Raw genomic sequence first — 19,768 nt, 5'->3', positions numbered from 1 at the left:
GGCAGAAAATGTGAGGCATGCGGATTAATACTTAAGAGGAGGCTTTAGCTCGGGCCCCACTCCGACGCGGCCGATTCGAATACATGCAAAACCCAAAAACGTTTTTCTGAGGTAACTCCTGGACCGATTTTAATTAAATTTGTTGCATTTAAGAAAAGTTAAGTTCTAGAGTCTCCTGGAAGCGGAATTTCGATTTAGGGTCTGTTAAAGTTTGTTAGTTCTGAAAAATTCAAAATTGCGAAAAAAATAGAAGCACGAACTTTAAAAATTAGTAGCTCTGCATGAAGAACGGATATCGCGGTTCTGTAAACGGCATCCATTAGATCATTCAAAGCTGACAAATTCGATATGTCAATTTATATTGTGCTTTCATTTGTTACGTTGAGTACAAGGGCTCTGCAAAATTTGTAATTCCATATTACCAACTTTTTCGAGATTCAAGTTTAACACATCAAATTCGTCCGCTTTAGATATACTATTAGATGCAATTCACATAATTCTGATATTTTTTATTGCTGAGTTCGAGAGTTGTGAACTTCAGTTTCGATTTTTTTTTTAAATTTGCGATATTTGCCAATTTTTAATGAAAGATTGACGACCTAGATGAAAAATTAGAAAACCAACAGTCACTGGATTTTAAGTTCTTTTAAATGCAACAAACCTCGTCAAATTTCGTGCAGTGGTTGGCGAGAAAAACGAATTCTCCTTTTACATGTACATAGATAGGAGCACCCGAGCTAAAGCTTCCTCTTAACTGCTGCTTGATTCTAAGGTGCACACAAACGAACCTACACGGGCATTTAAGCGTTTCTCCACTGTTAGAAGGATACCACCAATTTTCATAATCAAACTCTCGGCCTGCATCTCATCACACGAAGGGCCGCCCTGGTGTGTCTGCGGGTCTACACAGGAAACAAACGCCATGAAAAGGCTGCAGCAGCAACAGCTGTGTGTGTTTACACACTTCAAAGAACGCCGAAGGTGATCGCTTGCGATTTGCAGGTGGTGGCCGAGGTAGATAAGCGGTGTCACTTTCTTCAAAGCAATTTTCCGATTGCACCTGTAGCGGCGAGGAGACACAAAATCATGCCACAGTTTTCGTCTTTGGCGCCATACGGGTAAAGCTCTAAAAGAACCCTTCACATAAGCATTTCACGCTGGCAACTGATGCATCAAAGCTGTGTGATTGAGTTTTTCCACCCATTGAAAGCACTAGGGCACTGCTTTCTGAGTCGTAGCTTGCTTTCGGCCAGAACGCAGGACCTGTTAGACCCACGTTTGAGAGCAGTCTGGTGGCTGTTTCATAGCGGATGTGTATTAAACCTGTTATCACGTTTGCAACCTGCATTCTTTCCTATGTTTCATCATTCTTGTGCATAAGAGAAGCTGTGCTTAGAGATTACTGACCCACAGGCTGCGTTACAGCACCACGGCGTCAGCTTGCGCCACCGCACTTGCACCAAGGCTCAGCTGACATCCAAGGTTGAGCCGTTATAATGTCGACAGAGAAGCAAAACTTCCGAATAACAGGTGAAAAGAAACAGGCATGTAAGCCATCGTCCATTCGAATGAGATATACGCAAGGTAAATTTTATTTTATAGTCGTTTGTCATTACGTTTCAAAGCAAACTCGAAGCTCGGACGCGCTTTTCGTTTGATTTAGTTGATGGTCGTCGACGACGGCGCATTTCGCCACCGCAAGAAAATCGTTGCGGAACTCATCTAAACAGCCTGGATGAAAAAAAAGTTAACAGTGACTTAGGTATCATAACGACGATACGATTGTCAAAGCATTACGACTTCTCGAATTATTTCCTGATACGTGACATCATACATTGTCACGTCTCATTCACATCTCAACCTTAATATCCCCTGGTCAACATTGCTCAAATTAGTGCCAGACTTAATCCACTTGAATCCAACTTGCTCTCATTTGTACCAAGCTTAATTCTCAGTAGTGTAACTTATTCCACCTTTAATTTGTACCAATCTTAATCCACCTTAATCTACCTTATTGCACTTTTAACCACCTTAACCAAATTGAATGTACCTTAATCCAGTTTATTTCACCTTCATTCACACTACTTCACCTTAATTCACTTTACTCCCTCTTAAGACACTTCACTCTAACTTGCTCTAATTTTAATTCTGCATTTCTACTGATGTCATACAAGATGCTGATGACGTCACTCATGCTGATGTCTTTTGGTACCACTCGTTGCCTGGAACGCCGGCTCTTGTGCCTCACGGGACATACAGTGTTTTCGCATTAATAATTAGGCAAGAGATCGCGAACTGAAGACAGAAATAGGACACTTCCGTATGCAGTGCTAACTTTACTTGTTATAGATTAAAACTTTGTTCATCTGGCTTTACCCACTGAGCCCGCTTATTGACGCTGCTATCACGCGCGTGCGAGTGCATGATCACGTAGTACTTTTCACATTACGCAGGCTTTCTCGCTTTTCGGTAAATGTAAATACGGCTCATTTTCATTAGGAGTAATTGTAGCGGAAATAAACACGGCAATGATAAGTAGAGGACACCACGGACACTGCTTTCGTTTCTTACGATTCTACTGACATCTTGACATTTAGAGCGAGCGATAGAAATTTGATACTTTGATTTGACCAATTGGATGTAAGAGACTAAGGGATTTTTGTTGGTTTCTCAACAAGACTCTAAACGGCGTGCATGTACTTTTTCTTAATTGCACAATAAGTATTTTTTTAAACTTGGTGCCTGAGACACGTTCTATATATTGTACTCAAAATGAAGATGTTTCTAATTCATTGATTCATTTCAAATGATCTCAAAAGTTTACTTTCTCTCTGTGTTCACAGCCGCGGTAGCTGAAAGTGGAGTTTTTCTTTACATATATCGCCGGTTCCGTGAAGGTTAAATTCTGTGTAACGTATAATGTCCCCCGGAAAATTATCTGCAGTTGCGCGAAGTTTCTATTTGTCTCTACTTATGCAGTGAAGCAGATATTTCACTGCTCTAAATATTTTTTTTTTGAGGCATCATTTTTTATCACTTAGTTTTTCAAAAACTTCAGTTTCCATTTAGGTTTTTATTGTGTGAAGGATAAGCAATGCTTGTATTGAATGAATGAATGTGCAAACGTTCCTCTTTCTTGAAAAGGAAGAGAGATTCCTTCGGAATTGAAGCTTGCAGCTCGACAGAGTTCCGGCGCCCACTTAGCCTTGCGCAGGCAGTTCGAACAAGCTTGTATCGACAGGCAAGATCAACTTGAGATTGGGAAAGACACGTATTGCATACATGACAGTTCCTTGCCGATTTACGATTTGTTTATCGGTGGTCCGCGTCATAGTTCTCGGCTAAAGGTCACTGAAACAAACTAGGTACATATGTACAGCCGTGAGCGAAAGTTTACGGGCCGCAGGCTCGACGGAAAAAAAATAACTCCTATTTGTAAGTTACCTCCCTAAACTGAAATTTACGAGTGTACGAGACAGTTCTCAATGCCAAGTTAGCACTGCAGTTCTCAATATCGAGTTAACACTTGCACGCAAACAAATAAATCCGCTGTGTCGTGTACGAGTACTCTGCTTTAGGGGACTACATGCAAGATGAGCCACCCGCTTTATTCCGCAGGGCAAACTCGCAGTTTCAGACAAAAGAAGTGATCGTTAAATATGGTAATTTCGAAACTCCTTGCCGAAGCAAAAGGACGATTGCCGGGCTTAATTTGCGGGCGCTCGCCACCTTCAAGTGTGTTGGAGTGTGCAATTTGCTCTTTGATTTTTCTTATTGTCTAACTTGAATGCGTTGGAACTGGGCGTTTGATAATAATACACGTTTAATTTTACGGGATAGCTGCTTCGTAGATCCTAAATGCGGCCGACAGTAACTACCAACGCTTAACACAATCAAATATCTCGCTCGTTGACTGGCACAATGTCTGCCTGATTAAAAAACCAGTTGGCTGGCTGCATGGCTAGCTGTCTGGCTGGCTTCCTGGCTGGCTGGCTTCCAGCGGGGTCGCGTGTTCTGACTGACGCCCGCTGGCAGTAAAAATGAGTCGCTCCGTTCGAATGCTAGAGACGTCCACTGCTATTGCAACAGAAATTTGGTATTTATGCAAGCTTTACAAGAATACGGAAAGTATCATCATCTTCATCAGCCTGTTTTATGTCCACTGTTGGACGAAGGCCTCTCCCTGCGATCTCCAATTACCCCAGTCCTGCGCAAACTGATTACCAACTCTCTCTCTCTCTCTCTCTCTCTGTGCGTGTGTGCATGTGCGCGTGCGCGTGTGCGCGTGCGCGTGCGCGTGCGCGTGCGCGTGTGTGCGTGCGTGAATTTTTTTTTCAAGCTTTGTTAGCCCTCAAGCTAACAAAGCTTGAAAGCACGCACGCACGCACACACACAGACAATTTTTTTTCAAGCTTTGTTAGCCCTCAAGTGCTGCCCCAATGTTTGGCACCGCTAGAATGGAGTGACGGCACACGCTTCTTTTCAACGGTAACGGTCAGCTGGTGGTCATGACTTGGTAGCGCCTGTCTAATGGTACCCAACCCATCTTTACATTTGTGTCAATTATCTTCTCATTATCAATTTTCCCTGTCATTACTTGTCGGAAAAATGAGTTCTGAGGTGTAGCTGGCGAAGGTGATGATGGTAAAGAAGTGCGACCGCTAGGCTCTGGACATTTCTGGCTTCTTTTCAATGCACACTGCTGGAACGTAGCATGCGTGGCTGCGAGTTCGTGGGCGACGGGTAAGCTGTATTGCAGCACTACGAAGATGAGTGCACCTTTCACGCTGTTCAAAGCGAGCACTGCCAGGCCAGCAGTCCTGCACGCGAACCTGCTGACGCACTGCACGGGCGTCACGGGCGAAGGCGCCAACAGCGCCTCCCCTGGTAGCACAAATGAGCCGTCCGTGGTGCGGCATGACTTACCAAGTCGTCGCGACATGAATGTACCGTTGCAAAAGTCTGTAGCCTTGGTGACAGGCCCGGGCCCCAAAGAGCTGGCTGTCATTCAGATTCTGATGAACGAACTAATTGAGCGGTCAAGCAATCTTGGTTATTGGAAATGCGAGGTAGCCCGCGATGTAGAGGCCTTTAGGGATAACCCGGTGGCTGCGACTGCTGTCTCGACGGGTGGCACTTCGTCAAGGCCCGTCTCGTACGGACCAGAGCGTACTATAAATCTTGCGCATGGAAATGGTCACGTTGCTCACGCAGCCGGAACCACCGCAAGGATCGAATGTGCAAAAGAGGTGGCGCTTCGGACGCCGGCAATGTATGACAGTGTGTCGCTGAGCCCACGGCGCGCTTTTCAGGAGTTAAACCTCAGCGACAATAGACACCGAATGCCGACCGGGGGCCGTGCAGTTTCGGGCTATCGGTATATTTTCCAGATGGATGCTGCCTATGAACTGTTGAACTACTACGTGGAAAATATGTTTGAGAACTTTTCATACCTGACTTTGCGGCACAATGCCAGTGTGGTAATTCACGTGTCTGTCTTCAGATTTCAACAATATGTTTCTGGCAATAATTTTCTCATGCTGCACTTGACCCAACCTACTGTTCACTGACGGTGATGCTTCGCAACCAGGCAAGGAACGCGCAAATGGACGAGATTTGTCGCCGCACTTTCTATTACTCGCAACGCTGTTCATATCCAGCTTATCGGGGCACGTACCAACTAGCGCCCCAAGCGGCTCCGGCACGAAGCTAGCGCGTTTTCAATGGAACGAGTGGGTTTTTCGCGAATAACTAAAGCTGCAGGTTGATTATTGAAAAAGGCTGGTGACACACATGTTCTGGAAAACAATCCACATTGACCAAATGCAGTGATCACGCTATGGCAAGCAAGAATTTTGTTGCCAGAGTGGTTAAAGATTCAGCAACGGAAGCCTATGGAAACGACGAAAATGCGTACTCGATTTTCGAGACAGAAACGATAGCTGAGATAAAACTACGGCTGCTATCACATTAGCCGCTAAAGCGTATGTAGTCCGGAGACTCACCTTCTGATTGATGCCTATCTCGACTCTCTACACATGGCATAACACTGTTCCCAAAAGCGTTTTTTGGAACACAGTCGTGCAAGTTCACATGGTATCTATAAAAACCCGAGCGTCTGATTCAGTCTATTTGCGCGCGCATGTTATTGTGAGGTAATGGGGAGGAGAAGGAGTGCATATGGGTGTGAATACCTTGAGCGTGCGTGCTTGTGTACTTGTATTTGTGTATGCGTGCGTGTTTGTGCCTCAGTATTTGAATATGCGTGCGCACAAGTGCGTGTATGGGTGTGCGACCATACGAGTGTTTGTGTGTGCGTGCAGTTCCGTGTGCGTGCGTGTGTACATTTTTGTGCGCGTGTGCATGCGTGGGCGCGTGTAAGTGTGAATGCGGGCGAACATGTGTCGTATCTCTCTCTCTCTCTTTGTGTGTGCGTGTGTGTGTGTGCGCTAGCGAGCATTTCGCCGCTTACACCTACTCTTTGGGATGCATGGGATATAGAGTTTGTTTAAACCCATATTTAATTCTACGAGACAACAACGAATGACATTGCATTTATCCAATTATGTCTTTCTAAAAGCGAAATCAATGCAAAAGAACGCAGTTCCCCTCCACTCTGTGAAGGAGTATGACCAGCGAAGCTTTGTATGTGCACAGGCCTCTTAACGCCTGCTTCAGCTCCGCCGCGGGTCTGCCTGGTATTGTACTATCTTCGGAATCGGCCCACGTATGGGGAGTTCTTAACGACTGCGTTACCTCCACCGTGGGTCGGACCGGCATTTCACTGTCTTCGGGATTTTGTTCTACACGAGGACACGATAGTGGGCAAAGTAGTCCTTAACAGCTTCGCTGTAAAAAAAAAATTACGCAGACCACAGGCACTGCGGGAATCCATGTAAGCGAAGCTTTGTATGCTGGATGCTTTGACTGACGGTAATTAGCTGTGATGTTGACGGCTAAAGCTTAATTTCCTCAACGTTTGGTCTAACACGAGAGTGGTACGTTGACGTTAAACGTTACCTTGCGTACACCAGTACTGTTTGTCTGCGTAGTACACCGAACACACAGGGAGAGGTGTTTGCTTGAGGGGCTGTTGTGTGCCACATTTTATAACCTCTGACAGGGTTGAGCGTTGTCATTGCCTCAAATGGCACATCGCATTGCGGCAGAAGTATTACACTTGAATTGGATTATAAGGCTGTACGTGCCAAAACCACACTTGGATTATGAGGCACGCCATAGTGGTGGACTCTGGATTAATGTTGACACTGTGATGTTCTTTGACATGTCCCAAAATCTAAGTGAACGTGCGTTTTCTATTTCGCCCCCGTGGGAATGCGGCTGTCGCACTTGGGATCAAATCCACGACTTCTAGTTATGCCATAGCCGCAAAGCTAACCCGAGGCGGGCACAGAAGTGTTGATTTGACGGTCGACCGCTTCCTCGTGCCAAACATATCCAAGCCAAAAATCTACTAGCAACCATGCTGTCGTTTCTATGCAAGGAGGTTATATACTTACACTTCTAGAATTCCAGTCCCAGCCGCCGCCTACGGGAGCGCGTGAAGCCGCCGGCAGCCATATTGGTATAGGAAAAAGAGCGCGGCTACAGTATGTGGCCGCGGTATACGCGCGATGCTCCCTGCGCTTGTGGTTCCACGATGAAAAATAAAATTAATCCCCTTTAAGAAGTATATCATTCCGCCGTTGTGTCTCCCTGTTCTCGAAAAAGAAATGTGTCGTGGCGGAGGTTGTCTTGTGTTCGGTGTATACGTTGCGAGAACTGAAAAACAGTCGTATTTTCTGTTTTCCTCATTCAGTAACCCGCCTCGTGCATCAGCAGTGTGATGGCCTTTCGTCGATACGTGGTGTCGGCCCGTATTGGCAGCGACATGACCTCGAAATATAGTACCCTTATGCCATTTCTTTAAAAAATCACTATTTCTGTAAATGAGCGTTCAATTCGCTGATGATGAAGCTTTGATGATGTAAAATTAGGAATGAGCGTTTTTAATTTAAACCTAGAAAACAAGAAAAAATACAATGGTAGGTCTCATTTTTGTCAAGCGTTTCAGTTTCAAACGAAAAGAGTCAGTGAAAGCAAATTTACAATAAAGCTAAGGCGATGATCTGCACGCAGCCGCAAGCCCACATGCGCTCCAATGAGAGTAGCCTGCCAAAGTTAGTGAGGTGTTAGCTAGCGGCTCAAGCGATCTTTATTTCATTTTTTTTCATTTCTGCGTCAGCGACAAAAACGAGAAGTGGGAAGGCAGATAAACAGAAACTAAACCCTCCTCATTACATGCCCTGCCCATGCCCATTTCTTTTTCTTGATTTCAACTAAGATGTCATTAACTCACGTTTGTTCCCTCACCCAATCTGCTCTCTTCTTATCCCCCCCTGTTAACGTTACACCCATCATTCTTCTTTCCATAGCTCGTTGCGTCGTCCTCAATTTAAATAGAACCCTTTTCGTAAGCCTCCAGGTTTCTGCCCCGTAGGTGAGTACTGATAAGACACAGCTCTTATATACTTTTCTTTTGAGGGATAATGGTTACCTGCTGTTCATGATGTGAGAATGCTTGCCAAACGCACCCCAGCCCATTCTTATTCTTCTGATTATTTCAGTCTCATGATCCGGATCCGCGGTCACTACCTGCCCTAAGTGGATGTATTCCCTTACCACTTCCGGTGCCTCGCTACCTATCGTAAACTGCTGTTCTCTTCCGAGACTCTTAAACATTACTTTAGTTTTCTGCACATTAATTTTTAGACAAACCCTTCTGCTTTGCCTCTTCAGGTCAGTGAGCATGCATTGCAATTGGTCCCCTGAGTTACTAAGCAAGGCAATATCATCAGCAAATCGCAAGTTACTAAGGTATTCTCCATTAACTCTTATCCCCAATTCTTCCTAATCCAGGTCTCTGAATACCTCCTGTAAACACGCTTTGAATAGCATTGCAGAGATCGTATCTCCCTGTCTGACACCCTTCTTTATTGGGATTTTGTTGTTTTCTTTATGGAGGACGACGGTAGCTGTGGAGCCGCTATAGATATCTTTCAGTATGTTTACGTACGGCTCCTCTACACCCTGATTCCGTGCACAAACTTGTATACGCCGACCTAAGTGAATGAGCGTAGTCTCATACATGTGCAACACGCCATGGTGGCCTGCCACCAGGACATCATGGAGTTGCGGCGATGACAGTCTATATTGGGCGCATTAGAATAAAAACGAGCTCATCAAAGACGTCCGAGGGATATTTCTACGGTACAACATCGCATTGCCCCGCACAAAAGTAAGCTTGCGAATAGAGGCATCAGAAGATCGAGCACTACGGCGCTTGACGTCTTGTTCAGGATAACTTGAGCGTTTGATTCAGCGTTAGTTTCTGAGAAAATGAGGTGAAGTTACGTTTATTTGAGACTATTATTATGTCCTACATAATTATTTCTGATATTATTATTATTTCATATTTATAATAATGGTGTACCCGTTAAAATATCTTCTAATATACATCTGTTCGCAGATGATGGTGTTATCTTCCGGGATATTAAAAACACGATGATACTATAACACTCCAAGATGATCTGGATGATATAGATGACTGGTGAGAGAAGTGGCTAATGCAATTAAATATTAACAAATGCAAAATAATGTGCGTATCCAAATCTAATTGTACTCCTAGCACCTACCATCCGATCAGCGTTCCCTTAGATTTCGTCGTGTCACATAAATATCTTGGTATACACATTACAAATAACGTAAATTGGACTATTCACAAACAGTACGTCATTCACAATGCTAATCGCATGCTCGGGTACTTAGGCGTAACTATTTCAAAGCACCGACTACTTTAAAGTTACAGCTTTACAAGACTCTAATAAGCTCCAAACTTGAATATGCACCTGCAATATGGGATCCCAGTCACGTTAATCTCATTACGTCACTTGAACTAGTACAAAATAAATATACCCCTTTAATCATTTCTAATTATAACCGTGCTGTGAGTATAACCCTAACGAAAACTAACCTAGAGTTTATTCCACTGGCTAACCACCGCCGAATTTTTCATAGAATTTTTCACTATTTCATAACATTTTTCATCACACCACGCTCCACGACGATCTTATGCTGCGGCCTCAGTACATTTCAAACCGCGTCGATCGTCGCAGTAAGGTAGGAATTGATTCATGTCATACGAAGGCCCAAACAACGAAACGTTCCTTTCCTTCGAGCGCTTCCTAACCTTACGTGAGGCATCCTTACTGCGAAGGACCGATGGAGGAAGCAAGCGTACTCTGAAAGCTCCCTTCACCCGTCCTCACGTAAGGAGCGGTGGCCGCATGCCTGGGTTCGAGATTATCTCTTAAAAGTTTTACGTGAACACCATTATTCTATAAAAAAATTTTGTATCGTCGCACAATCTTTAAATTGAGGAGCTAATATAGAGAAGCGTGGACGCTTTCTTCAAGCTTTGTTTACTAAAGTTTAAAAATGTAGCGCATTACAGTGCAAAACTTGATGTGCTTCAACGCTGGCACCCCGGCGTCGGGCAACGCCTAGCAACGCCTAGCAACGCTTTCATGCCGCACGCGTGACTGAAACGAACATGCCTGGCAAGACAGTGCCACGCTCGCGCTTCTCCGCATGTGGGCGACAGCGCGCATGCGCAAGCAAATGTCACGTGTTTAAGCAGTGAGGTGAAGCGCTCGTTCAGGGCCAGGAGCGGCGTAAGGACGCATGAAGGTAGCTTTGTAGCAACCTTATGCTGAGGAAGCACCAAGGAAGCCTTCACCGAGGGCCCTTCAGTAAGGAAGCTTTCAGAGTGACATAAGGTAGCCTCACCGCAATGAAGGCTTCCTTACCGAGGTAAGGAAGATTTCATTGTTTGGCCCGAAGTCTTTCGTGCAGTCTTTCATCCCCCGTATATCTCAGGAACGGAACCACCTTCCCTCAAATATCGTAGCCAAAACCAATAACAAACGTTTTCACGAAACATTAGCTAACATTGTATAATCAGGAGAATCATTGTATTAACAGAACTGACTACACTTGTTTGTTTGCTTTACACTACTACTCTGTAACCACTGCCCTTCTTAATGTCATATGACCCTGCGGGTATTTTAAATAAATAAATAAATAAATTTGCATCACAATGGTGGACGTAATCTGGCAAAAATTTAAAGCATTTCATTAGAAGGTGCCTGAGCACTCATTGTATATTACGTACGACAATGATAACAAGAATATAACATTATTAAGAATATAATTCGAAAACAAGTTATAGATTTGGAGGGCGCAAATATTGAACAGGCTGAAAAAAAAACAGTATTGTAGGTCTGTAGTAAACTGGATAAACCATTCGCGTCTTGGCAACAGGATAAAGTTGTTCCTGAAGGCAGAAAGTGTAGTGGGCAAGTCGGCCAGTTAGCTCTCACAGCTTGGAAATGCCGCTAAGGATGCGTTGATGCCACGACGACACGCCACTCTGCGCCAACAAACAAAGACTTTCTTAAAGTGAACGCTTTCTTTGCTTCTTCCTTGGACTTTTCCACTGGTGCTATTGCTGTGTTGCACGGCCGTGTCAGAGGGGCGTTCAGAGTGTGCATATACATGGAAGGAGCGTGAAAAAGAGGAAAGGCGGCGCAAGAAACTCGTTTGGACCTTTTCATTGCGTCACGTGTGCACAGTGCCATCTGGAGCTACATGGGCGTCGTCCCATTAGCCTCTTGACATCTGTAATTATCCTTGACCCCCGCAAAAGCATTGCAGAAAATGCAGCGCTTACTCTTATCCTAACATGCAAGTCCTGAAGAGATGTAGATAATTTAGCAGAGAGGGGGCAGGGAGAAGGAGGCAGAGAATGGGTAGAACCAGAGTATTCGCGAAACGAGTGAATAACACCCTTGCCATTTTTCGCTTGCAGTTCCCATATAATGAAGAAGGACGGCACAGGCAAAAACCGACATGATAAGACGACGAAACGCTACTACTATAGACGCGACAGTGGTTGCGGACAAACTGAAGGCATGGTACTGTACAGCTCTGGTATTTCTCGAAAATAAACACCACGCAAATTAGTCAAGTGGACAAATGACGCAGGACGTGCAGACGCCAAGTCGCAATTAATCACCGTAGGGTATACGTGACACTACTCAAGCGGTCGCACGTCAAATGAACAATTCTGTGTCCGACGCGGTAGCTTGACGGCTATGGCATTGCTCGAGGTCGCGGGTTCGATCCCCGCCAAGGGGGCCAGATTTCGACGGGAGCGAAATACAAAACGTTCGTGCACTTTCATTCAGGAGCACGTTTAAGAACAGCAGGGTATCAAAGTTAATCCAGAGTACGCCACTACGGCGTGCCTCATAATCCGACAGTGTTTTGGCACGTAGAGCACCATAATTTTGCCAACACATCTGCCGCGATGCGATGTGCCATGTGAAGCAATGACAATGCTCAACCCTCTCATAGGTTAACAAACAATGGTGCACAATAACGGCTGAAACAAACACGGCTTGCTGTAAATTCTGCACTACGCAAACAAACAGTAGTAGTGCACGCAAAGTAACATTTACCATCAATTCAGTACCCTCATATTGACACGTGTGCTTTTTTATCTTTATCGGGCGACCACTTCTCACCACCTAGCAAATGTTATCGCACAGCGCAGGACGCGCCTGCATATAAAAGAAGTTTCTGGAATGTTATCGATGGTTCCATCCGCCGTCTTTCCCTGCAACTTGTGTAATCTGATTGCATGTATGCGCGACGCGAATAGTGTAGAACTTTGTGGAAGACACGCGGGTCCCAGTGGTTACTCTGAACATTCGACGACTGATCTATAAAAGCCGACGCGCTTGACCCGCTGATCATATTTTCGACGATCGCCGACTGTGTTCGCAGCTACCGTTGTGCTTTAAGTGTAGCCTGTCTTTGTGGGCACAGGTTCACCCAATAAAAGCTAGTTTTGTCTTTCACAGTATTGCTACTGTGTTCTTTAACGTCACTACCACGTGACAATATTGCACTATACGCTGAAGAAATTATACATTCGCAGTCAACATTACCGCTAATTATCATCAATCAAAGCAAACAACGCAGAAAGCTTCGCCTACATCGATTCGCGCAGTGCGTGGGATTCGCATAATTTTTTAGACTGTGAATATGTATGCCTAAGAATGGCGCTCATAAATACAATATTTTCATTTGCAGTGAGCAAAAGCGGCTGTCTTGTCGACGGCAGAATTAATTTAAACAGCTTCAATCCCATAGCCATTACATCATTGCCAACTTCCATGGGATACACGTGACAGGGAAATAAGGAGGTTGATGAACGGCAAGAAGGCAGAAGCTTGCACAAGACCTCAGGAAAATAAAATGACTTTTTCAGCAGCGTGGTCAGGGGGCCGTGCTATGGCTTCAACGTTTATGAAAAATTCCCCCAAAATATGAACAGAGGCCGACATACATGCGGGCATTTTGGGAAAGGTGAAACCGCTGAAAGTCTTAGAACAGCACTAATTTAAACATAAAAGATGACCTAAAAATAAAGAAACACAACATTGACAGGGCGGCTCAATTTCGGGACAAATAAATTGGCGGTTTAAGCAGCTCAGCTGAAACCCGATGGTGCGAAATAAGACGAGAATGTCGGCAGGTGATGAAGAGATGTCAACTAGGTCCTGTGTCTGACTCCAGCGCCCAGCAGCTGTCAGGCGACTGCACGTATAAACGAGATGCCTCGTCGTCAGTCGTTACAGGGTGATTCAGGCCTGAAATTTCGGACGCGAACTACATCACATTCAATAAAATGCTCTTTACGGTGTCATTCTTCGATGGCTGGTACCGATTCTCAGGCAATGAGGATGGGAACAAATTGTCTCACCTACCGACTGTCACCTTCCTCGAACTGCCAACATTCCTTACCCTCCATAGTTGCTTTGTTTTTATTGGGTTTGGCTGCCAATCACGAGGTCACGGGATCAAATCCCAGCCACGACAGCCATATTTCGATGGGTGTGAAATGCGAAAACACCCGTGTACTTAGGGTTAGGCGCACGTTAAAGAATCCCAAGTGGTCCAAATTATTCCGGAATCCCCCACTACGGCGTTCCTCATAATGAGATCGTGGTTTTCGCGTCTAAAGCCCCATAACTTATTGTTTAACATTTTAAGGATGTCCTTGGCAGTCGCACAACTCTTGAATACAAGTAACTGTCTGGAGCTGCGCGCGAGGTCTTTGAGTATGTGGGTAGACTTTATGGCGTTCGATATCCGCTAGTCTACATTGCGGCTATATTATAAAGGCCTGGCAACATGGTAGACAACATGGACGACAGCCAAATCCCGAATATATTACTGCACAATAATTTTAAATAGCGGTCTTCCTTCCCGCACGTGGATAACAGTGACATGAGACAACTTTGGGAACTAACTGCAAGTTCTATATATGTCATACCCAAAGGTGTACATGGCCCGGTGGCCAGTAAATGTGACGTAGTATTGAGAGCAGCTTCGACCATAGCATGCTAACGGACGACGACAAAGAGATAGTTTGCACAATCCTTGTGACCTGCATTTTGCCTCAATGTGCAAAACCAACATATCCATTTATATATTTTCATACTTAAGAATCCCTGGCTCCGGAGAGGCCGCCATTGGAATATGAACCTGGCAACGTTTAACGCTAGAACGTTATCTAGTGAGGCGAGTCTAGCAGTGCTATTGGAGGAATTAGAGGGCAGTAAATGGGATATAATAGGGCTCAGTGAGGTTAGGAGGCCAAAAGAAGCATATACAGTGCTAAAAAGCGGGCACGTCCTGTGCTACCGGGGCTTAGCGGAGAGACGAGAACTAGGAGTCGGATTCCTGATTAATAAGAACATAGCTGGTAACATACAGGAATTCTATAGCATTAACGAGAGAGTGGCAGGTCTTGTTGTGAAACTTAATAAGAGGTACAAAATGAAGGTTGTACAGGTCTACGCCCCTACATCCACTCATGATGACCAGGAAGTCGAAAGCTTCTATGAAGGCGTGGAATCGGCGTTGGGTAAAGTCAAAACAAAATACAGTATACTGATGGGCGACTTCAATGCCAAAGTAGGCAAGAAGCAGGCTGGAGACAAGGCAGTGGGGGAATATGGCATAGGCACTAGGAATAGCAGGGGAGAGCTATTAGTAGAGGTTGCGGAACAGAATAATATGCGGATAATGAATACCTTCTTCCGCAAGCGAGATAGCCGAAAGTGGACGGGGAGGAGCCCGAACGGCAAGACTAGAAATGAAATAGATTTCATACTCTGCGCTAACCCTGGCATCATCAAGATGTGGACGTGCTCAGCAAGGTGTGCTGCCGTGACCATAGGATGGTAAGAACTCGAATTAGCCTAGACCTGAGGAGGGAACGGAAGCAACTGGTACATAAGAAGTCGATCAATGAGTTAGCGGTAAGAGGGAAAATAGAGGAATTCCAGATCAAGCTACAGAACAGGTATTCGGCTTTAACTCAGGAAGAGGACCTTAGTGTTGAAGCAATGAACGGCAATCTTGTGGGCATCATTAAGGAGTGTGCAATAGAAGTCGGTGGTAACTCCGTTAGACAGGATACCAGTAAGCTATCGCAGGAGACGAAAGATCTGATCAAGAAACGCCAATGTATGAAAGCCTGTAACCCTACAGCTAGAATAGAACTGGCAGAACTTTCGAAGTTAATCAACAAGCGTAAGACAGCTGACATAAGGAAGTATAGTATGGATAGAATTAAACATGCTCTCAGGAACGGAGGAAGCCTAAACGCAGTGAAGGAGAAACTAGGAATCGGCAAGAATCAGATGTATGCGTTAAGAGACAAATCCGGCAATATCATTACTAATATGGATGAGGTAGTTCATGTGGCTGAGGAGTTCTATAGAGATTTATACAGTACCAGTGGCACCCACGACGATAATGGAAGAGAGAATAGTCTAGAGGAATTCGAAATTCCACAGGTAACACCGGCAGAAGTAAAGAAAGCCTTGGGAGCTATACAAAGGGGGAAGGCAGCTGGGGAGGATCAGGTAACAGCAGATTTGTTGAAGGATGGAGGGCAGATTGTTCTAGAGAAACTGGCCACCCTGTATACGCAATGCCTCATGACTTCGAGCGTACCGGAATCTTGGAAAAACGCTAACATAATCCTAATCCATAAGAAAGGGGACGCCGAAGACTTGAAAAATTATAGACCGATCAGCTTACTGTCCGTTGCCTACAAAGCATTTACTAAGGTAATTGCAAATAGAATCAGGAACACCTTAGACTTCCGTCAACCAAAGGACCAGGCAGGATTCCGTAAAGGCTACTCAACAATAGACCATATTCACACTATCACTCAGGTGATAGAAAAATGTGCGGAATACAACGAATCTTTATATATAGCTTTCATTGATTACGAGAAAGCATGTGATTCAGTCGAAACCTCAGCAGTCATGGAGGCATTGCGTAATCAGGGTGTAGACGAGCCGTATGTAAAAATACTGAACGATATCTATAGCGGCTCCACAGCCACCGTAGTCCTCCATAAAGAAAGCAACAAAATCCCAATAAAGAAAGGCGTCAGGCAGGGAGACACGATCTCTCCGATGCTATTCACAGCGTGTTTACAGGAGGTATTCAGAGACCTGGATTGGGAAGAATTGGGGATAAGAGTTAATGGAGAATACCTTAGTAACTTGCGATTCGCCGATGATATTGCCTTGCTTAGTAACTCAGGGGACCAGCTGCAATGCATGCTCACTGACCTGGAGAGGCAAAGCCGAAGGGTGGGTCTAAAAATTAATCTGCAGAAAACTAAAGTAATGTTTAACAGTCACGGAAGGGAACAGCAGTTTACAATAGGTAGTGAGGCACTGGAAGTGGTAAGGGAGTACATCTACTTATGACAGGTAGTGACTGCGCATCCGGATCATGAGACTGAAATAATCAGAAGAATAAGAATGGGCTGGGGTGCGTTTGGCAGGCATTCTCAGATCATGAACAGCAGGTTGCCATTGTCCCTCAAGAGAAAAGTTTATAACAGCTGTGTCTTACCAGTACTCACGTACGGGGCAGAAAGCTGGAGGCTTACGAAAGGGTTCTACTTAAATTGAGGACGACGCAACGAGCTATGGAAAGAAGAATGACTGGTATAACGTTAAGGGATAAGAAAAGAGCAGATTGGGTGAGGGAACAAACGCGAGTTAATGATATCTTAGTTCAAATCAAGAAAAAGAAATGGGCATGGGCAGGACACGTAATGAGGAGGGAAGATAACCGATGGTCATTAAGAGTTACGGAATGGATTCCAAGGGAAGGAAAGCGTAGCAGAGGGCGGCAGAAAGTTAGGTTGGCGGATGAGATTAAGAAGTTTGCAGGGACAACATGGCCACAATTAGTACATGACCGGGGTAGTTGGAGAAGTATGGGAGAGGCCTTTGCCCTGCAGTGGGCATAACCAGGCTGATGATGATCATGATTATGATACTTAAGCACATCTCGATTTGTAGCTGCTGTGGTGGCACATGAGTGCTGATAACAATGTCGCTAGGGAAATAATTGGGGGCACCTTAACGAAATCGATAGGTCAAAAGCAAAAGCCGTCCACGATGGCGGCTCTCGTAGTCGCTGTGCGATGTTCGGTGTGCTGACTGAAGAAAGGCTGCCGCGCAGTGCATCTCATGATTACCCTAGCTTGTTTACTCCGTAGCATCAAAAAGAGAAGAAAGGAAAAGAACCAAAAGAAAAAAGAAACCGCATCAAATGCCCAGCAGCAGCAGCAGCAAACGACTTTATTGGGGTTCTGAGGAGCTAAGCGGGGGCCTGCAGGTCCATACCCAGCCGTTGGCTAGTCCCATGTCGGAACAGAGAGGCCATGCCTCTCCGCTCGTTCACGGGCCCTCTGGACAGCCAGGAGCTGGACGTCCTGTCTCGGGTCTGTGATGGCCTTCGTCCAGTCTTCTTCCGTATTAAAATCCTGTAACACAGGGCACTGCCAGAGCATGTGATTTAATGAGCTAAATTCAGTGCCACAATCTGGGCAGAGTGGATCTATGTCCGGGTGGAGGATGTTCAAAAAGCCCCTAGAGGGGTAGGACCCTGTCTGGAGCATGCGAAGCGTGCTAGCTTGTGGCCTGTTGAGCTTATGATGGGGGAAAGGAAAACTCTACCTATTCCCTCTGTAATGAGAGGTTATTTCATGAAAAGTAACCAGTGGATCACTGTGGACGAGCTCTCCCGAACTCTCCCGAGACACCATCCCGTCGCGGCATACAAAACCTCGCGCACGGTCGTGGGCTATCTCATTGGGGTTCAGGTGACCCGGTAATACGTCTGGTCCCATGTGAGCTGGGAACCAGACTATGTGGTGAAAAATGTCAGAGGGGTGTTTGCCGTTTAGAATCCTGGCTGCTTCTTTGGCTATCAATCCCGATGCGAACGCTCTAACAGCTGCTCGGGAGTCCGTGTACACCGTAGTGCGTTTTGAGTCCAGTAATCCGAGAGCTATAGCAGCCTGTTCTGCCACATCGACCGAGGAGGTTTTCAGCGAGGCTGCCGAGAGGAATTCTCCCTTGTCATCGACTACGGCTACGGAGAACTTGTTGGCACTGGCGTGTCGCGCCGCGTCAACAAAGGTCTCCGTTCCGGATATGTTCTTTAGGAAAGTTCTAGCCCTCGCTAACCTTCGACCTTTATTGTGTTGGGGGTGGACATTTCTTGGAAAAGGGTCTACAATAAAGGAGTTCCTTGTCTGAATATCAAGTTGCGTGATATTTCCCTGATTGAAGCTAGGACGGAGGCCTGCCGCATCCAGAAGTCTTCTGCCTGCTTTGGAGTTTGATAATCTAATAATTTGTGCTGATCTTTGTGCTTCTAGTAATTCCGAAGTTGTGTTGTGTACTCCCAATGTCATGAGTTTCTCTGTGCTAGCCGTGATTGGCACGCCGATCACCCTTTTGATACTTTTGCGCATAAGCGTGTCTAATTTATCCATTTCTCTTTTCGTCGAATTTAGGGCCGCGACTATGTAAATGACATGGCTGATGAGGAAAGCATGGTGAGCCCTAAGGAGTATATCCTCGCCCATGCCACCTTTCTTGTTGGACACTCTCATAATTAATCTAATAATGTTTTCAGTTTTCGTGGTGAGTTGGGCTATAGTCTTAGCGTTGCATCCCTTTGAGTTTATTGAAAGCCCTAGTATTTTGATAGAGTCGACTCTCGGGATGGTGTGCCCATCTCTGGTACGAACGCTAATGGGCACCTGATCGAGTGGGGTGAGTCTCCTAGCACCTCGTCTAGCCTGTCTGTATAGCAGGAGTTCCGACTTTCCAGGCGAGAGTGCCAGTCCCGTACCTTTCAAGAAATACTCTGTAACATCCAGAGCCTCCTGTAGAGCTTGTTCGACCGTAGCCTCCGATCCTCCAGGACACCAGATTGTAATATCGTCAGCATATAATGCATGACCTACGTAAGGAATTGCTGCAAGGCTTTCCGACAACTTGCGCATTGCTATATTAAACAGAAGGGGTGAGATAACTGCCCCTTGGGGAGTACCCCTGTTTCCGAGTGTGAAATATTCCGAGACTGATTGCCTCAACTTTATGGCCGCCGTCCTGCTCTCGAGGAAGGATGCAACGAAAGAGAAGAATTTAACTCCTAAGTTCAAGGCCGAAATCTCCTGAAGGATATAGTCATGTGCAATTGTATCGAATGCCTTGGATAAGTCCAGCGCGAGGACCCCTTTTAC

This window comes from Dermacentor andersoni, chromosome 1, assembly GCF_023375885.2.
Source record: "Dermacentor andersoni chromosome 1, qqDerAnde1_hic_scaffold, whole genome shotgun sequence".
Classification (NCBI taxonomy): domain Eukaryota; kingdom Metazoa; phylum Arthropoda; class Arachnida; order Ixodida; family Ixodidae; genus Dermacentor; species Dermacentor andersoni.
Note: the sequence above shows the minus strand (reverse complement) of the source record.